This window comes from Balaenoptera physalus (genome assembly GCF_965194825.1).
Source record: "Balaenoptera physalus genome assembly, chromosome: 13".
In the NCBI taxonomy this organism is placed as follows: domain Eukaryota; kingdom Metazoa; phylum Chordata; class Mammalia; order Artiodactyla; family Balaenopteridae; genus Balaenoptera; species Balaenoptera physalus.
Genome location: NC_138892.1, coordinates 15752446 through 15772263, shown reverse-complemented (window position 1 = coordinate 15772263; position 19818 = coordinate 15752446). Strand labels below are relative to the sequence as shown.

At 36.0% G+C, this 19818-nt stretch overlaps 1 protein-coding gene and 1 pseudogene across 6 annotated transcripts in view; one reads left to right on the top strand and one right to left on the bottom strand.

Annotated features, from left to right (window-relative positions):
* LOC309640599 (small ribosomal subunit protein eS8 pseudogene) overlaps positions 1-19810 on the top strand; it is a 50421-nt pseudogene extending 30611 nt beyond the window's left edge. The window contains exon 2 of the transcript XR_014268582.1: positions 11822-19810. The product of XR_014268582.1 is annotated as a small ribosomal subunit protein eS8 pseudogene (transcript). The remainder of the gene's footprint in view (positions 1-11821) is intronic.
* Positions 1-19818, bottom strand: part of CRY1 (cryptochrome circadian regulator 1) — a 95776-nt gene that overhangs the window by 75175 nt on the left and 783 nt on the right. The gene's annotated exons all lie outside the window — the stretch shown is intronic.

The following is a 19818-nucleotide window of genomic DNA, read 5'->3' as shown; positions in this document are numbered from 1 at the left end:
AGAAGTACCAACGTGAGTAAATCTTAAAATTTTAGCGCCTAGTGACAGAAAGTAGCAGAATAAGATTTACTACCCTATGACTTTTACATAACTTAAAAAATAAATGTACAGAAAACAATAATACCCTTTTTTCAAGAATACAGTTACAAAAAGATAAACAAATATACTAGAATATAGGTAATAACATACTATATAATTATTTTATGAAAAATAATATAACATAAACAAACATTAAGACATTTCTTTATGAGGGAAAGGAAATTCAAATAGATAGATACAAAGGAGACTAAAGAAAGAAAGAAATCAAGCAAGAGATTTTATATACACCCATGACAACAACGTGTCTTGACCTAAACATCAGTTTAACTCTCTGCACCCAAGGTTAAGAAAAATAGTGTCCAGCCACATTACTAAATTCTTTTATTATTTATAACACTTTCAGTTGATTCTCCTGGACATTTCAGATGTACAATCATATCATCTAAAAACAATAATTTTACCTTCTCTTCCATTGTTACGCCTTTTAGACTTCACTGGTTAGTACCTCTAGCACAATGATAGTAATAGTGATGGTAACAAGCATTTGTATCTTGTTCTCAATTCTACAGAAATTCTTCCAAAATTTACTCATTAAGCATGATGCTGGCTTTTGAGCTGATTTTTTTAATATAACTGTATTAAGGAGGCAGCCTTCTATTACTGGTTTAGCGCTAGTTTTTATTCAGAATGGATGTTGAACTTTATCAAAAGTCTTTTCAGCATCTATGAAGATGATCTTATGATTTTTCTTTGTTCTTTAAATATAGAGATTTATATTAATATATGTCCAATACTGAATTATCCTTGCATTTTCTATATGCAATAGAGTATACTTCTAAAATATGATTTTGTATTCCATTTGATAAATTTGTACATTTTATTCCTAAATAATACTGGACTATAGTTCCCTCTTCTTTTACCATACTATACTACAGAACAGTGCTTTTTATAGCACTGAAGCTGCATGTTCTTAAAAGTTTGGTAGAACCCAACTATCTGAGTCGATGCATTTTGTGGAGGTAACTCTTGGCAATATTCTTTTTTCCTTCTGTGAAAGCTATGCTTTCAAAAGGTCAATAGAACAGAAAAGCATCTGTCAAGTCTCACTAAAAAATAAAAAAAGAAAACTATACAAATACCTATTAGTAATGTAAGAAAGGGACCATAACAGCAATTGTGGTTATTAAAATAAAAGAATATAGTATACAACTTTGGCAATACATACGAAAATGTGATTAGATTAAGTGGTAGACATTTTAAGAAAATATGAATTATTATCAAATTCAATTATCAAAGTGACCAAAAAGAAACTAAGTCAAGCAAAAAAAACAAAAATAGAAAATTGTTAGAATACTGGAGTATCTCATGTAACCTATGCTCAGGAAATACAGTCAAGTCTAAGGATTCTGGAATGTTAGGAACCCAGGATACCTGCTCCTTTTTGGAAATAAATGGTCTTGTTTTTCTCTTTCTACAATCACCTTTCTATGCTAAGATATCTAGCTTTTTATGACTGCTCAGTGTCAAGGCACAGTATCAACCAACTAGAGTTTGTGTATCCCTTTTCCAAACTTCCAAATTCCAAACTGGAACAGTTTGGGTCAGGTATGGACTCTAAATCCAATAAACGGTCCATAGGAAAAGTAGATTACAGAGTCATAAACTACTAAAATGGAAGCTAAAATTCATCCCTTTAGCAAGGTTTTTGATGTTGGCAGTACAGTGTGTGGACTGCACAGGTACCCTGAGCTATCTACAAAAAGAATCTGCCTACTTCCAAAAGACCCCAACCCAAAAGACTTTATGAGTGAATTCTAGCTAACCCTTATGGAACAGAGAATTCATCTTTTTTATAATGTTAGGGAGTATAAAAAGGATATAAGGTATTTTACAAGGCTAACATGATCCCATTATCAAAACCTAACAAAATTAGCTCCCAAAGTAATATTCAATGAATCATTTACATTTTTGAATAGAGACACCAAAGTTTATGTATAAATATGCTTAATATTAATATACATATGCATTCATATTTTTGCACTTTTAAACTATTACCAGATACTTTCTTCATATTGTTTGAATTATTTACAATTTATTTTTCATCAGAAAAAAATTCATATTTTGAATATTAAATAGCCTAGAAACAGACCTCAAAATATTAAAAAATTTAGTATATGGTTAAGATATCACTTCAGTGGGGATATTATTCAATAAATACTGTTGGAGGGGGCTTCCCTGGTGGCGCAGTGGTTGAGAATCTGCCTGCCAATGCAGGGGACACGGGTTCGAGCCCTGGTCTGGGAAGATCCCACATGCCGCGGAGCGACTAGGCCCGTGAGCCACAACTACTGAGCCTGCGCGTCTGGAGCCTGTGCCCCGCAACAAGAGAGGCCACGACAGTGAAAAGGCCCGCGCACCGCGATGAAGAGTGGCCCCCGCTTGCCACAACTAGAGAAAGCCCTCGCATAGAAACAAACAGCCAAATAAATAAATAAATAAATAAAGTCAGGAGCTCTTTTAAAAATAAATAAATAAATAAATAAATAAATACTGTTGGAGCATCTGAACACCATTTGGGGGAAATGACCTTCAATTGGGGAAAAAGAAGTTAGAGTTCAACCTCAGTGTCAATATAATAGTAGATATTTTTATGTTTAAATGAAAATATAAATGTATTAGAAAAGCATACAGATAAATATATCATCTTTGGGTGGGAAAGGCCCTTTGAAGCTTATTATTACTGCTATAAACCAAAAATTTTGAGTACAAAGATTTTAACGTGTATATTTTTTCAAAAATCATAAAGACTGTCATTCCTTTTTGTTTTCTCTTATGTCCCTCTTTTAGTATTTTCATAATTTTCTATTTTGAATTATTACCTCACAAAGGATTATTTCCAATTATATATATACATCTAGTCCCAACTTCCCTTCCCAGCTTCAGTCCCTGTTAACCAATTGTACCTGTACCTGGTATCCTACTGTTTCCTTAACTACAGTACACCATGAAACAAGCTTATCATCCTAACTCCTGAACTAGCTCCTTCTGACTTTATAGCTCCCTTTCTGGGATCTCAAAACTTAGAATCATCATTGTTTCTTTTTCTAAAATCTCTCATATATGTTGCCAAATCCTTTTTAGTATTTCCCTTTCATTCAATCTTTCCTTTCTATTCCCATTATATCATCCAAAATTATGACCCTCACTACAAAAAATAATAACATTAAATCCTATAATAAAAAAGGTATTTTAACCCCCAAATTAGAATCTGACCACCCATCATATGTTAATAACAGTAAAAAGACTGCCCAGTACATACATACTATAGCATAGTAGTTTAATATTAAGTCATTGTATTTATAGCCTTTTAATTCCTGCTGGCTTATATCACTTAAAACAGCAAAACTAGAAAAAAACCACAAATGTTAAGATATTAGTTTGTTGTTATTGTTGCTACTGAGGGGAGAGAGCTGGGATAAGATAAAAATGGCAAAAATAACTAGAGTCAATAGAATCCCATTTTTAAAACTGCATTTTTCCTTCTTTCATCTCTAGGAAACTCTAATGACCAATTAAAACAAATATGCACTCCAAACCAAATAAAAATGTCAGAATTAATTTTAAAATATCAAGTTAAAAAGAAAAGTTACAGCTTTTATATTACTAATAACTATTTTTGCTATTTCCATACAGACATCATACAATCTCTCCATAACTTCTGTGAAACATACAAAGCCATACTGACTGACTGATGGCCATGGCTAAATTCAGCTTAAGAAAAGCAAGCTATTGCTCTGTGTTACATCCGATTATTGTTCTAATCAGTTAAACTTCTAGGCATGTCAAGTCAATTGTGTTATTTAAACCTGTCATGCCAGATGAATTTCTTATTGTAATCACATAATTACATTTTATATAAACTGACTGAATGAGTGTAAAAAGAAAACTAAATTGAATGCTTCAAAAAGGCTTGATAAACGGCAAATCACCAAAAAAGTTTCTAATTACCTGTGGATAAGATAGCTATAATAGATCAGAAGAAAAAAATGTACTAGAGGAATTCTGTACTGCTTTGCTTCACAAGTGTCTTTAAGGTTTTAAACAACTTTAAAGAAAATGATAGGCAATATCATACTGAGTGTAATTTATGCATGAAAGCCAACATGAAACTCCATTAGCAAACTCAGCAGAACAATATTCATTTAGACACTCAATCCACAAGTGTACAATGAACACCTACCCTGTGCCAGGTGCTGTTCTAAGGCAGCAGTTCTCAAACTTTTTTGGCTTTAGGACGCTTTATACTCTTAAAAATTACTGAGTAACCCCAAAGAGCTTTGTCTTATAGGTAATATCAACCAACATTCATGTGAGAAATTAAAACTGAAAAAATTTTAAAACACACGAATACATCAGCACACATTCCATTAGCCATCATAGCCAATAGTGTCATCACTTACCATGTAGCTTTTAGAAAACTCAACTGTACAGATATGAGAAAATGACAGTAAGAAAGTCATATAATGTCTTAGTATTATTACAAAAATAGTTTGACTTCACAAATACCCTGAAAGAGTCTTGGGAACCCAAAACGTCCCTAGACCAACCATTGAGAACTGTGTTACAGGACTGAGGAACCAATAATGAATCAACCCCTCTCTTGTGTAATTTGGTGAAGGAATAAAACAATCAATCAATCAGTCATTCAATCAATCAATCAATGATTTCAGGTAGTAATTAATGCCATGAAAAATAAAACAGGGCAAGGAGAAAGAAAGTGAAAAGTGGGAGACGTAAGGAAGGAGTAGGAGCAATTACACAGGATGGTCAGAAAAGGCCTCTCTAAGGAGAGATACTGAAGGAATGAGCCCTGTTAAGTTATAAGGGAATATAATGTTCGGGTAGAGAAGTAGAAATGCTAATACCCTGGAAGTCACTGGAGGATTCTGAGCGTAGAAATGACCTGATTTGATTAAGGTTTTTTAAAATACTACTCTGGCTTCCACGTGGAAGAGACTGGGAAGGAAGGTATAAAAATGGAAGTAGAGAAGTTAGGAGGCTATTGCGGTAGTCCTGCAAGAAATGTTGACTTGGATAGTATGATAGCAGTGGAGATATGAGATTTGAATGAATATGGGAATTATTTTGAAAGAAAAGCAATAGTAATTGCTGAAGGACTAGAGATGGGGTTGTGAGGGAAAAAAAGCAATGAAGGAAAGACGGTTCCTAGGTTTTTGCAGAGCAACGAGGTGAATGTTGCCATATGTGACATAAAGAAACAGTGTGAGGTGGAGGAGAGGGAGGCAAAATTAGGTTTAAGATGCTTATTTGGAATCTGAGTAAAAATACTGGATACCTAGGTCCGTAACTCAAGATAGAGGTCAGGGCAGGAAGTGCATGAGGTATTCAAGTATGTGACTAGATTAAATCACCTAAGGAGTAAACGTGGATAAAGAAGAGAGACAGAGAATCGAGATCTAGAATTCCACCCTACATCAAAAGCTGTCAAATTAACGTACATTTATATGTTATTTTTTATACTTGCCTTTTTCAAATAACTAACTGCTAGTCCCAATGATATCAGATAAAAGGGCTTTTTTTTTAGTATCTCCCTTTTCATATTAGGATAATCTTAGGAGCACAGAAGAGAGTCAACCCTGGGGGAGGAGGAGGGATTAGGAGTAGAGGTGGTGTGTGCGTGTGTGTGTGTGTGTGAGAGAGAGAAACAGAGAGAGAGAGAGAGAGAGAGAGTGAGTTGCGGGGAGGGAAAGTGTAGGAGGTAGGAGGGAGGGAGATACTGGTTTGAGAGAGGAGGAGTTCCAGAATATTTCTACAGAAGTCCTATTTTTTTTTTAATTAATTAATTAATGGCTCTGTCGGGTCTCTGTTTCTGTGCAAGGGCTTTCTCTAGTTGTGGCAAGTGGGGGCCACTCTTCATAGCGGTGCACGGGCCTCTCACTGTCGTGGCCTCTCTTGTTGCGGAGCACAGGCTCCAGTCGCGCAGGCTCAGCAATTGTGGCTCACAGGCCTAGTCGCTCCGTGGCATGTGGGATCTTCCCAGACCAGGGCTCGAACCTGCGTCCCCTGCGTTGGCAGGCAGATTCTCAACCACTGCGCCACCAGGGAAGCCCCTACATAAGTCCTATTTAACATCCTATATTCTAATTATTTGTCCTTGAGTGGTGTGAAAGTTTCTTTATGGGCAGAAACTATGACCTTCATCTTTGTGCCTTGCAAAGTGCCTGGCAGATAACAATCTCTTAATGAACATTTACTGAATGAATAAAATGAAGGAGGAGTGACTTACCCAAAGTCAGCCCAATTGCTACTGAATAGGAAAGCAGGGATTAGTACCTAGGTTTTAGGACAGTCAAATGTTCTAAACTCACTTCAGGCTGTCATTAAAAGGACTACACATTCGGGCCTCACCTTATCTATATATTTTATTTTCTATTTGTCATCCTGTCTGGACTACAAGTCTGTTGATCTACCCAAAATTCACTTTTCCTCGGCCTGTCCAGAACCTGTACATCCAGCTTATGTCTTACCTCTCCCATAAAAACTCTCTTCACCATTCCCTCAATCACCACCCTCCTCCCCTACACCAGCCACACACACACACACACACACACACACACACTTTCTGTAACACCCTATACAATCTGATTTCTGTCCTTACAACTACATTGAAGCTGCTTTCCCAAAGTTTATCAAAGGCCTTTGTAACAGTTAAAGTATAATTTATAAAATGGTTAAATCACGACTCTCATACAAATGTGAAATGAATATATGGCAAAGATTTTATTTAACTCATTAATGAATGAAGGAACCAGTAAGATGTTAAAACTGGTTCAAATGAGAATATGACATTCAGAGATTTATATTGCCCAGTCTATAAAATTCATTTGCATGGCATGAACAGGAATAATTGCATTAGTATAGGCAGGAAACATCTGTTCTGTTACCAGTTTTCCAGAACGAAACTTTTGCCGCCTTTTTGCAGAGTTGTAAAACAGTCTAGTCAATCAAGGACAAAAATATATATCTCTAAATCAAAATAATATAATTCCTGGAGGGTCCTCTAGGTTCTGGAGGGTCCAATGCCCAGCATTCAGATACGCAGCAATTTCTTCTGCCCATTTCCAAGCCCTTGACAAATTTTTCCTGCATAACTGTCAAAACTCATCCTAACCTGCCTTCTTTAGCACAATGAAGGAAAATTCTTGCCACCTTTGGTTTCCTGACTCCCTTTCTCTCTGACTGATTCTCTTCAGTCTCCTTCACCACTTCCTATTCATCTTAAATACAGTATTCTCCAAGGTATTGATGGGTCTTATTCTATCTAATATCATCAGTCATGCTTCCCCTATTAATTTTATAGGAATTACTCCCATATCCACAGCTCTAATGTCTATACTCCCCGAACTTGAACTTCTATTTTCTCCATTTCCCATGCTGATATCTTAGCAGCACCTCATATTCATCATGACCTAAACTAAACTCACTCTTGTCATCATCTAAATATGATCTATCCCTAACTTAGTTAATGTCTAATTGTCAAAGAGGCATAAAGCATGAGAATCTTACATTTTACTCTCTCCCTCACCCTCCTCTACGTAACTGCCTTTTACAGTCACCTAAACTATCCATCGCACCTCTACAATTACTCTCTTGCGTCCCTCCCCTTCCTCACAGCCATTTCCCTAATTCAAGTCTATATTATCTTTCAACTGAACTGTTGATAAAGCTTCACACTGCTATACTGTCTCTTTTCTCTATCATTCACTCAGATGCCAAAGTTATAGTTCCCTAACAGGGGTCAAAGTTTTTCTGACTTGGTCCCACTTTCTGATCCAAGTTCTTATATAATAGGCATCTGTTGTTTTAGGACATCCACCTACTTCCTACTTATTCTACTTCAGTTACTTCAGTCCAGTCAAGCTGATTCCACCCATGAGGCAAACAACTCCAGCTCAGACAATCAGGTTCATAATGACTGGTTCAGAATTGGCCCAAACAGAGCCACTGAAATGCCACAGACTTTTGCTGATACTTCTGGGTCAGAAGCAAATGCTTTTTACTATATACCTGCTATTGTTATTGCTATATTTTACCACCAGAGGACAGCCTGTCTGAAAACCCAGTGCAGAATAAGTGAAGTTTGGAGATGCAAAGAGAATTTGGCCCTTCTGAGCCCTAGCATTAACCCATGTCTGAAGCCAATTTCCCTTGGATTGTTCAATTACACTTGCCAATAAACTGTCTTTCTGCTTAAGCTCATCTTAGTCAGGCAACCATCTAAAGCACTGAACCAAGAGTGCTAAACAACACCGCCTATCTTTTTATGCATGATATGATTCGGTTACATCAACCTCCTTGTCAGTATCAGAATACAGTGCCTTCCTCACGTTATTTCCTCAGTCTGGAATTTTCTTCCCTCTGGCTGGAATCCCCTTCCCTCTTTTCTCTGTTTATTAAGATCCATCTCATACTTCAATGCTTAGTTCAAATGCCTCAGTGAGGCAATCCCTGGAGGCTGGGAAAAGAAGCAGAAGACCAGATTACACAGAGATTTTAAACCATGCTATGGCTTTTTGAACCCTTACCTAAGGGTAAATAAATGTCATTGAAGGATTTTAAAATAGCAAAGGACATGATCAGATTAACAATTTTAAAAGATGACTCTGGTTGTTGTGTAAAGGATGAATTAGAGGAAGGCAAGGGGAACAATGATTTGTAAACTACGAAAAATCTACACAAAAAGGATAGTGGTATGGGCTAAAGTGGCAATGGAGATAGAAGAATGTACTTCCATGATTACTTAATTCTGAATAAATCTCTCTCTACATTGTAAACCCCCTGAGGACAGAGAATTTAGCTGTTGACTACCATGTTATCCACAGAAATTAGCAAAGTGATTGGCACACAGTAGGGACACACATTTATTTGTAGAATAAATGAATACACAATTAACAACCTAATATGTAAACTCTGTGAGCAACTGGGCAAATGGCAGTATTATTTATGATAAGAAACACAAGAAAAGTCAGTTTGGAGTTTTTTGTTTGTTTTTGTGAAAGAGGTAAGGGAAAAGATGAACTCTGTTTTGAACAAATTGAGTTTAAGGTAATATAATACATTCAAATATGGAGGGAATCTATATATAGTGGACACATATCTGGGGGTCAGGTGAGAGATCTGGGCTGCAAATACTAATTTGTGAATTCTGGGCATATAGATTGGTAACTGACTTTATGAAGAGAGATTACCTAGGAATGAGGAAAAGAGGGTGGAGATTACAGACTTAAGGGGCATTTAAGGGTTGAACAGAAAAAGAGAAGTCAAGGAACACTAATAGCTCTGGCAGAAAAACAAACATAGGAGAGTCCTCTAACCAAAGCAGAGGGAAGAAGAGGAAGGTGTACTCAAATGTGTCAAACAGTAAAAAGTCCAGGAATGAAAAGTTTTAAAGTATCCTTTGGATGAAAACAGTTTTGGTGGAGAAGGGGGGGGGGGGGGCGGGTGAAACCAAATTTGGAGTGGGTTCAAGGGTGAGTAGAAGATAAAGAAATGGAGTCAGTCAGTATTTAGACATCTTGTTCAGGAAGTGTGGCTATAAAGGAACTGAGAAACATAGTTTCAGGAGAGGAATGTCAAGGGTAGGTTTTGTTCCTGTTTGGTTTTTTGTTGTTGTTTGTTTGTTTATAGAATTTGGTTTTAAGCATGTTTAAATGTTGATTGGAAGCAACTTAAAAAGAGGACGGCGTTAAAGAAAAGGTGAAAGTGAATAATCAAAAATGAGCTTCACGATGAATACATATATCAAAACATCTATCTTACAGCTTAAATATATACAATTTCAATTTGTCAATTATACCTCAATAAAGCTAACAAAGTTTATAAAATAGAGTACAGATGAAGATATTGGGATTTTTAAAGGCATTTGTTTTATTTTACTTTATACAGTTTTTAAAGGTTACACTCCATTTACAATTATTACAAAATATTGGCTAAATTCTTCATGTTGTACAATACATCCTTGCAGCATATCTTACACCCAACAGTTTTTACCACCCACTCCCCCACCCCTCTATTATCCCTCTCCCCCTTCCCACTGGTAACCACTAGTTTGTTCTCTATGTCTGTGAGTCTGTTTCTTTTTTGTTATATTCACTAGTTTGTTGTATTTTTTAGATTCCATATATAACTGATATCATACAGTATTTGTCTTTCTCTGTCTGACTTATTTCACTTAACATAATACCCTCCAAGTTTCTCCACGTTGCTGGAAACAGCAAATTTTCATTCTTTTTTATGGCTGTATAGTATTTCATTGTGTGTGTGTGTGTGTGTGTGTGTGTGTGTGTACACATACATATACATACACCACACACATCTTCTTTATCCATTTTTATCTATTCAGCTGTTGATGGACACTTAGGTTGCTTCCATATTTTGGCAATTGTAAACAATGCTGCTATGAACATTGGGATGCATGTATCTTTTCAAATTAGAAAATCCTAAAGACACCACCAGAAAACTACTAGAGCTCATCAATGAATCTGGTAAAGTTGCAGGATACAAAATTAACACACAGAAATCTGTTGCATTTCTATACACTAATACAGAAAGATCAGAAAGAGAAATTAAAGAAACAATGGAATTTACCATCACATCAAAAAGAATAAAATACCTAGGAATAAACCTACCTAAGGAGGCAAAAGGCCTGTACTCCAAAAACTATAAGATACTGATGGAAGAAATTCAAGATGACGCAAACAGGTGGAAAGATATACTGTGTTCTTGGATTGGAAGAATCAATATTGTTAAAATGACCATACTACCCAAGGCACTCTACAGATTCAATGCAACCTCTATCAAAATACCAATGGCATTTTTCACAGAACTAGAACAAATAATTTTAAGATTTGTGTGGAAACACAAATGACCCTGAAAAGCCAAATCTTGAGAAAGAACAGAGCTGGAGGAATCATGCTTCCTGAATTCAGATGATACTACAAAGCTATAGTAATCAACACAATATGGTACTGGCACAAAACAGACACACAGATCAATGGAACAGAATAGAAAGCCCAGAAATAAACCCAGACGCTTACGGTCAATTGATTTACAACAAAGGAGGCAAGAATATACAATGGAGAAAAGATACTGGTTTTGAATAGTGTAAGCAATATCTCTTTCACTGAAGTCATACAGTAGAAGGAAAGAATAAGTAAGGATGTGGATACATTTATAGATCCGGTTACTGAAAATTAAGAGACTCTCACGTGACAGCATCAACTGTGTAATAAACATGTTTAAGTTTAAATATCAAAAGTAATCTGTTCATTAAAAATTATTTTTCCAAATTATGAGTTTGTTACACGTTAGCATCTAAGTTAAGGGAAGTAACTGCCCCTCTCCCAAATCCTAGACTTAACAAAGAAAATTTAAAAGGTAATTACCAAATGCCTACTTTGTACAAGACATGATGCTAGACATTGTGAAGAATACACAGGGCTCTTCCCCCAGATATTTCCATAGCTTTTTTCTCCACCATTTAGGTCTCTGTTCTCACATTCTGCTTTATTTCTCTCCATTACAATTACCACCACCTGACATGTTTGTTTTATTGTCTGTTTCTCCTCCTATACTAGAAGCTTCTCAAGGCAGGGACTTTTTCTGTTTATTTATTGTTGTATCCCCAGTACCAAGAATAGTGCCTGCCATGAATATGAACCCCAAATAAACTCTGATTAAATGAATGGTATCTTCTCTTTAGGAAGAAGAGGTGTAATCTGTTAAACAGGGGAGAAATGAATATATGAGAACTATATCAATATTTACAAATGAAAGAAGTAATTACTAAGGATGATATAAGCAGTATCAAAAAATGATATAAGAGCTCACAAGACTGTTCATCAACCAGACAAGATGATAAAGAAAGGTATACTGGAAACGGTGTCATTTGGACTGGGCCTTAAAGAGGTGAGTAGGGTTCTGGGGTTTTGTTTATTTTTCAACATGTACAATTCGATGGTTTTTAGTATATTCACAAAGTTGTACAACCATCACCTTCTAGAACATTTTCATCACCTCAAAAAGAAACCCCATGCCCCTTAGCTCAACTCCCACAACCCCTCCCCCACCAGACCGAAGAAGCCACTAATCTACTTTCTATCTCTACATACTTACCCGTTGCGGACATTTCATATAAATAGAATCAAAAAGCATGTGGGATACTGTGACTGGCTTCTTCACTTAGCATAATGTTTTCATGTCCATCCATGTTGTAGCATGTATCAGTACCCCTTTTTATGATTGAATAATATTCCATTATACAGATATATCATATTTTGTTTAGCCATTCATCAACAGATGGACATTTGGGTTGTTTCTACCTTTTGGTTATTATGAATAATAGTAACTCTATGGACATTCACATATCAGTTTTTGTGTCACATAACTTCAACAAGAAATAAGTGAAGGAAGGAATTGAAATATTATAAATCACTCAAATCCAAAGATGACAAATTCACAATAAAGTTTTCATTGGTCTGAGATCAAATGGGGCAAAGTGAATTTTCATAAAGCTTAATTTATTCAAATCAAAGAACTGTCTTTTATTGTTACAAAACAATTTGTTGCTTCAAACTTTTTTTTAATGTTAAAGCACCCCTTTTTAAAAAACTGAAGTATATTCGATTCACAATGTTGTGTTAGTTTCTGGTGTACAGCAAAGTGATTCAGTTACACATATATTATTTTTCATATTTTTTTCATTATGATTTATTACAGGATATTCAATATTGTTCCCTGTGCTATACAGTAGGACCTTCTTCTTTATTTTATATATAGTAGTTGGTACCTGCTATTCCCAAACTCCCAATCCAACCCTCTCCTGCACCCCCCTCCACCTTGGCAACCACAAGTCTGTTCTCTATGTCTGTGAGTCTGTTTCTCTCTTGTAAATAAGTTCATTTGTATCATATTTTAGCTTCCACATACAAATGATATCATATGTTATTTGTCTTTCTCTTTCTGACTTACTTTGCTTTGTAGGATAACCTCTAGGTCCATCCATGTAGTTGCAAGTGGCATTATTTCGTTCTTTTTTATGGCTGAGTAATATTCCAGTGTATGAGTGTGTGCGTGTGTGTGTGTGTGTGTGTGTGTGTGTGTGTACCACATCTTCTTTATCCATTCATCTGTTGATGGAAATTTACATTGTTTCCATGTCTTGGTTATTGTAAATAGCAGAGCACCCTTTTTTTTAAATTGACGTATAGTTGATTTACAATGTTGTGTTAGTTTCAGGCATACAGCAAAGTGATTCAGTTATAACTATATATATGTGTGTTTGTGTGTGTGTGTGTATATATATACACACACGTATATATGTTCTTTTTCAGATTCTTTTCCCTTATAGGTTATTACAAAATACTGAGTATAGTTCTCTGTGCCATATAGTAGGTCCTTGTTGGTTATCTATTTTATATATAGTAGTATACATATGTTAATCCTAAACTCCTAATTTATCCTCCCCCCTTCCCCTTTGGTAACCATAAGTTTGTTTTCTATGTGTGTGGGTCTATTTCTGTTTTGTATATAAGCTCATTTGTATAATTTTTTTTTTTAGATTCCACATATAAGTGATATCATATGATATTTGTCTTTGCCGGGCTTACTTCACTTAGCGTGATAATCTCTAGGTCTACCCATGTTGCTGCAAATGTCATTATTTCATTCTTTTTATGGCTGAGTAATATTCCAGTGTGTGCGTGTGTGTGTGTGTGTGTGTGTGTCACATCTTCTTTATCCATTCATCTGTCAATGGACATAAAGGTTGTTTCCAGGTCTTGGCTATTATAAATAGTGCTGCTACGGACATTGGGATGCATGTATCTTTTCGAATTATGGTTTTCTCCAGATATATGTCCAGGAGTGGGATTGCAGGATCATATGGTAGCTCTATTTTTAGTTTTTTAAGGAACCTCCATACGTTCTCCATAGTGGCTGTACCAATTTACATTCCCACCAATAGTGTAGGAGGGTTCCCTTTTCTCCACACTCTCTCCGGCCTTTATTGTTTGTAGAATTTTTGATGATGGCCATTCTGACTGGTGTGAGGTGATACCTCATTGTAGTTTTGATTTGCATTTATCTAATAACTAGCAATGATGAGCATCTTTTCATGTGCCTTTTGGCCATCTGTATGCCTTCTTTGGAGAAATGTCTATTTAGATCTTCTGCCCATTTTTTGATTGGGTTGTTTTTTTTTTGATATTGAGCTGTATGAGCTGTTTGTATATTTTAGAGATAAATTCCCTGTCAGTCACATCATTTGCAAATATTTTCTCCCATTCTGTAGATTGTCTTTTTGTTTTGTTTATGGTTTCCTTTGCTGTGCAAAAGCTTTTAAGTTTAATTAGGTCCCATTTGTTTATTTTTGTTTTTATTTCCGTTACTCTGGGAGTCACATCCAAAAAGATATTACTGCGATTTATGTCAAAGAGTGTTCTGCTTTGTTTTCCTCTCAGAGTTTTATAATATCCAATTTTACATTTAGGTCTTTAATGCATTTTGAGTTTATTTTTGGGTATGGTGTTAAAGAATGTTCTAATTTCATTCTTTTACATGTAGCTGTCCTGTCTTCTCAGCACCAGTTACTGAAGAGACTGTATTTTCTCCATTGCACGTTACTGCCTCCTTTATTGTAGAGTAATTGACCATAGGTGTGTGGGTTTATTTCTGGGCTTTCTATCCTGTTCCATTGATCTATACTTCTGTTTTTGTGCCAGTACCATACTGTTTTGATTAGTCGCTTTGTGGTATAGTCTGAAGTCAGGGAGCATGATTCCTCCAGCTCCATTTTTCTTTCTCAAGATTGCTTTGGCTATTCACAGTCTTTTATGTTTCCATACGAATTTAAAAAATTTTTGTTCTAGTTCTGTGAAAAATGCCATTGGTAATTTGATCTGTAGAGTGACTTGGGTAGTAGAGTCATTTTGACAATATTGATTCTTCCAATCCAAGAACACAGTACATCTTTCCATCTGTTTGTGTCATCTTCAATTTCTTTCATCAGGGCCTTACAGTTTTTGGAGTACAGGTCTTTTGCCTCCTTAGGTCAATTTATTCCTAGGTATTTTATTCTTTTTGATGTGATGGGGAATTCAATTGTTTCCTTAATTTCTCTTTCTGATCTTTCATTGTTACTGTATAGAAATGCAACATATTTCTGTGTATTAATTTTGTATCCTGCAACTTTACCAAATTCATTGATAAGCTCTAGTATTTTTCTGGTGGTATCTTCAAGATTTTCTATGTATAGTATCATGTCATCCACAAACAGTGACAGTTTTACTTATTCTGCTCCAATTTGGCTCCCTTTTATTTCTTTTTTCTCCTCTGATCGCTGTGGCTAGGACTTCCAAAACCACGTTGAATAAAAGTGGCAAGAGTGGACATCCTTGACTTGTTCCTAATCTTAGAGGAAATGTTTTCAGCTTTTCACCATTGATTATGTTAGCTGTGGGTTTGTCATATACGGCCTTTAGTATGTTGAGGTATGTTCCCTCTATGCCCACTTTCTGGAGAGTTTTTTATCATAAACGTATGTTGAATTTTATCAAAAGCTTTTTCTGCATCTACAGAGATGATCATATGGCTTTTATTCTTCAATTTGTTGATGTGGTGTATCATACTGATTGATTTGTGGATACTGAAAAATCTGTGCATCCCTGGGATAAATCCCACTTGATCATGGTGTATGATCTTTTTAATGTACGACTGGATTCAGTTTGCTAGTATTTTGTTGAGGACTTTTGCATCTATGTTCATCAGTGATATTGGCCTGTAATTTCCTTTTTTTTGTGGTATCTTTTTCTGATTTTGGTATTAGGGTGATGGTGGCCTCATAGAATGAGTTTGGAAGTGTTCCTTCCTCTGCAGTTTTTTGGAATAGTTTCAGAAAGACAGGTGTTAACTCTTCTCTAAATGTTTGGTAGAATTCACCTGTGAAGCCATCTGGTCCTGGACTTTTGTTTGTTGGGAGTTATTTAATCACCGATTGAATTTCAGTACTTGTAATTGGTCTGTTCATATTTTCTATTTCTTCCTGGTTCAGTCTTAGGAGATTGCACCTTACTAAGAATTTGTTCATTTCTTCTAGGTTGTCCATTTTATTGGCATGTAGTTGCTTGTAGTAGTCTCTTATGGTCCTCTGTATTTCTGTGGTGTCCATTGTAACTTCTCCTTTTTCATTTCTAATTTTATTGATTTGGGCTCTCTCCCTTTTTTTTCCTTGATGAGTCTGGCTAAAGGTTCATTAATTTTGTTTATCTTTTCAAAGAACCAGCTTTTACTTTCATTGATCTTTTCTACTGTTTTCTTAGTCTCTATTTCATTTATTTCTGCTCTGATCTTTATGATTTCATCCCTTCTGCTAATTTTGGGTTTTGTTTGTTCTTCTTTCTCTAGTTGCTTTAAATGAAATGATGGCAACATTAAAAGGTAGTTCTGTTAACTTACTTAGGCAAAATAAATTTTTAAAAATTTGTTTTCCTGGTAAATCCAAAAATCTAGGAAACACTGTTGATTAAAGGAAATGGCACAAAGGAAAGAAGACAGAAACCCACAAGACAGCCTGAATGCCAAGCTAAGGAATTTGCACCTTATTCTACGGTCAATGAGTAAATTAATAAAGTTGTTTAAACATAAAATTATTGACTCCTGGAAGTCATTTCATTAACAAACAGTAACTGAGTTACTACTATATGAAAAGCACTGTATTTGGTGCTATGAGAACAAATTAAATAAAATCTGTCCCTCCTTTTTATAACAGACTTCAGTGGAAGAAAACAGTCTGTCTCTCTTCATTATTTACATCTTTATCTGTTACTCATCTAGGGCAATATTTAGTAGTTAAAAAAAATCTTTTTTAAAAAGGAAAATATGGGAGTATTCCTATTATGCTTACGAGTTTTCTTTCACTCATTATTTAACAATGTGAGTTGTTGGATGTACAAAGTAAAGCAATATATAACCCCTAATCTACACAATTTTATAGTCTAGATTTTCTAAACTTATAAAGTACTCTAGAAGAAACTGACTGTAGGCATTTAACTAGATATTATTTACCTAGGACTTCCAATTTAAGAGCAAATAGCAAATAAGCACTTACTACTACCACTCACATTTTAAGCATTTAACATTTTTAAACTAATTTAATCCTCCTAACAATCTTATGAAGAGGGAATCATTACTATATTGTTAAGATATTAATAGATTAAAATATATAACATTTATTATCTTTTTCCAGAATCAACTTTGACACCAATTCTGCTAAGGAAAGTGTTTTATATAGAGTTGCTATATCATTCCCATCAGTACACAAACATGCTGTAATTTCTCCCATCTTAAAAAAAAAAAATCCTCTCTTGACTTCATGTTCTCCTCCAGGAACTACACCATTTCTCTGATCCCCCTAGAGGAAAACTTCTTAAAAGAGCTATCTATATGAGTTGTCTCCCATCTTCTCTCAGCCTCTCTCAAGCCATTCCCAAAAGGCTTTTGTCTCTGACACTACTGAAACCACTTTAGTCATGATTATGAATGATCTCAAAATGCTAAATATGATTTTTAATTTTCAGTCCTCATCTCACTTGACCAGCAACTTGACAAAAGTAAAACACTTTCTTTGAAACACTCTCTCTCCTTCTTTACTTGGCTTCCAAGACACCATACTCTTCTGGGTTTTCTTATCTTCCTAGATGTTCCTTCTCAAACTCCTATGCTGGTTCTTCCACAGGTCCACAATTTCAACACATTTGAGTACCCGAGGCTCAGTTCTTGGACCGCCTCTCTTTTCTATCTACAGTCATTTTCTTAATGTTCTCATATAGTCTCATGGCTCTACCAGAATGTGCTCCAACAAGATAGGGATTTTTTAGCTATTTTGTTTATACTGAATGCCCTGCACCTAAAAGTGTCTGACATGTAGTAGATGCATGCCATATATCTGTTCAATGACTGAATGGATTAATAAATGGCTTTAAAAGTTACCTATAAAGTGATGACTCTCTAATTTATACCTCCTGCCTGGATTTCTGTCCTTAACTCCAGATATATCCAACTACCTATCTGCTATCTCTACCTGGATGTGTAATAAACATTTCAAACTTAACCAAGTTCAAAAGAAAACTCAAATCACCCTCTCAATGGCTTCTTCAACTGACCACTTAGCAAAGAGCAGTTCCATCCTTCTAGTTTCTCAAGTCAAATTTTGAAATCATTCCTAATTCCTTCTCTTTTTCTCACACCATATATCCAATCTGTCAATAAATTCTGTGAATCCGGCCTTCAAAATATACTCAGCACTTGACTACTTGTCACCACGTTCACCACAATTACTATGGTCCAAGTCATTATCATATCTTACCTGGATGAATGCAATGGACTCCTAACTGGTCTTACTGCTTTTTGTCCACCTCCATCCCACAATTTGAGTCTGTTCTCAGAACCGCAGCCAGAGAACTTTTTTTAAAACTCAACGTCAAATCACATCACTTCTCTGTTCATAATCCTACAATTATTCCCACTTTGCTGTGAGTAAAAGCCCAGATCGTGACAACTGCCTATAAAGCTCTACTCAGTCTGGCCCTATTACATCTCTGACCTCATCTACTACTTTTCCTCTCACTTATTCTGCTCCAGCCATATTGGTTTCTTCTGCTGTTCCTTCCAAAGGTTAAGCATATTTCCACCTCAGGCCCTTTTCTCTTACTGTTCCTTCTCCCTGGAATGCTTTTCCCTAGATATCTGTAATCCATTACTTGCTTCATCATCTTGCTCAACTGTCACTTTCTCTGAGTTTTTCCCTATCACCATATTTTAAACTGCTACTCCAACCCCAACCCCTTGTATTTTTCATCCCTTTTATCTCTATTTCTGCAAATCTTTTATCATCACTAAATACTACATGCTTTCTGGGACACGTGCTTGAAAAGGACAAGAAGTTCTATCTGTTTCATTCACTACCGTATCCCTAGTGTTTAAAGCAGTGCCTGGTATACAGTAGGTGATCAATAATCTGTTGAAAGAACGGTTTCATTTCCACCAGGGGGCCTAACAATCCTCTAGCCTGGCGTTTCAGGAAAAGATCATAAAGCTTCTCTAAGATTTCTTCCAGTGCTCTGAATCCTAGAAGGATTATACATTGCCTAGAAAGAAAAACTGTGCTTGTCTAGTCAACCACAAGGAGGAGTGGAGAGGGAGAGCCGAGCAAAGAGAAATGTTTCCCTTGCTTTGCCTGTGGCAACCTCATGGTGGAAGAAAACCGGATTTGGAGGCGACTCTACTGAATGAATGATTTTCTCCATACTATGAGTTACCTAGACACACACAAACGTAAACATTGAAAACCGCAATCCCTTCAAACGCCACAAAGAGGCCAAGGAAATCAACCCACGGGCCACTGAGAACTGGAAGGGTGTTTCTTTAACTCCAGCACTAAGCATTCCATAAATCCAGGGGAAGAGTTCCCATTAGCGCAGAGACACGCAACTCACACCTTAAGGACAAGGTGTTCCAGGCTGCCAGCACAGCACTCTCTGGCCAGAGGACTATTAAATCCGTTCTATTTAATACTTAAAGCACCTGCAGTAATTAAAACAGCATAGGCAAGCCGGTGCCAGGTCTAAATTCTCAGGTCTGGCCGATCGCATGTGAAGTCTTGATTCATCTAACAGCGAAACCAATTTCCCACGGGATTTTGAC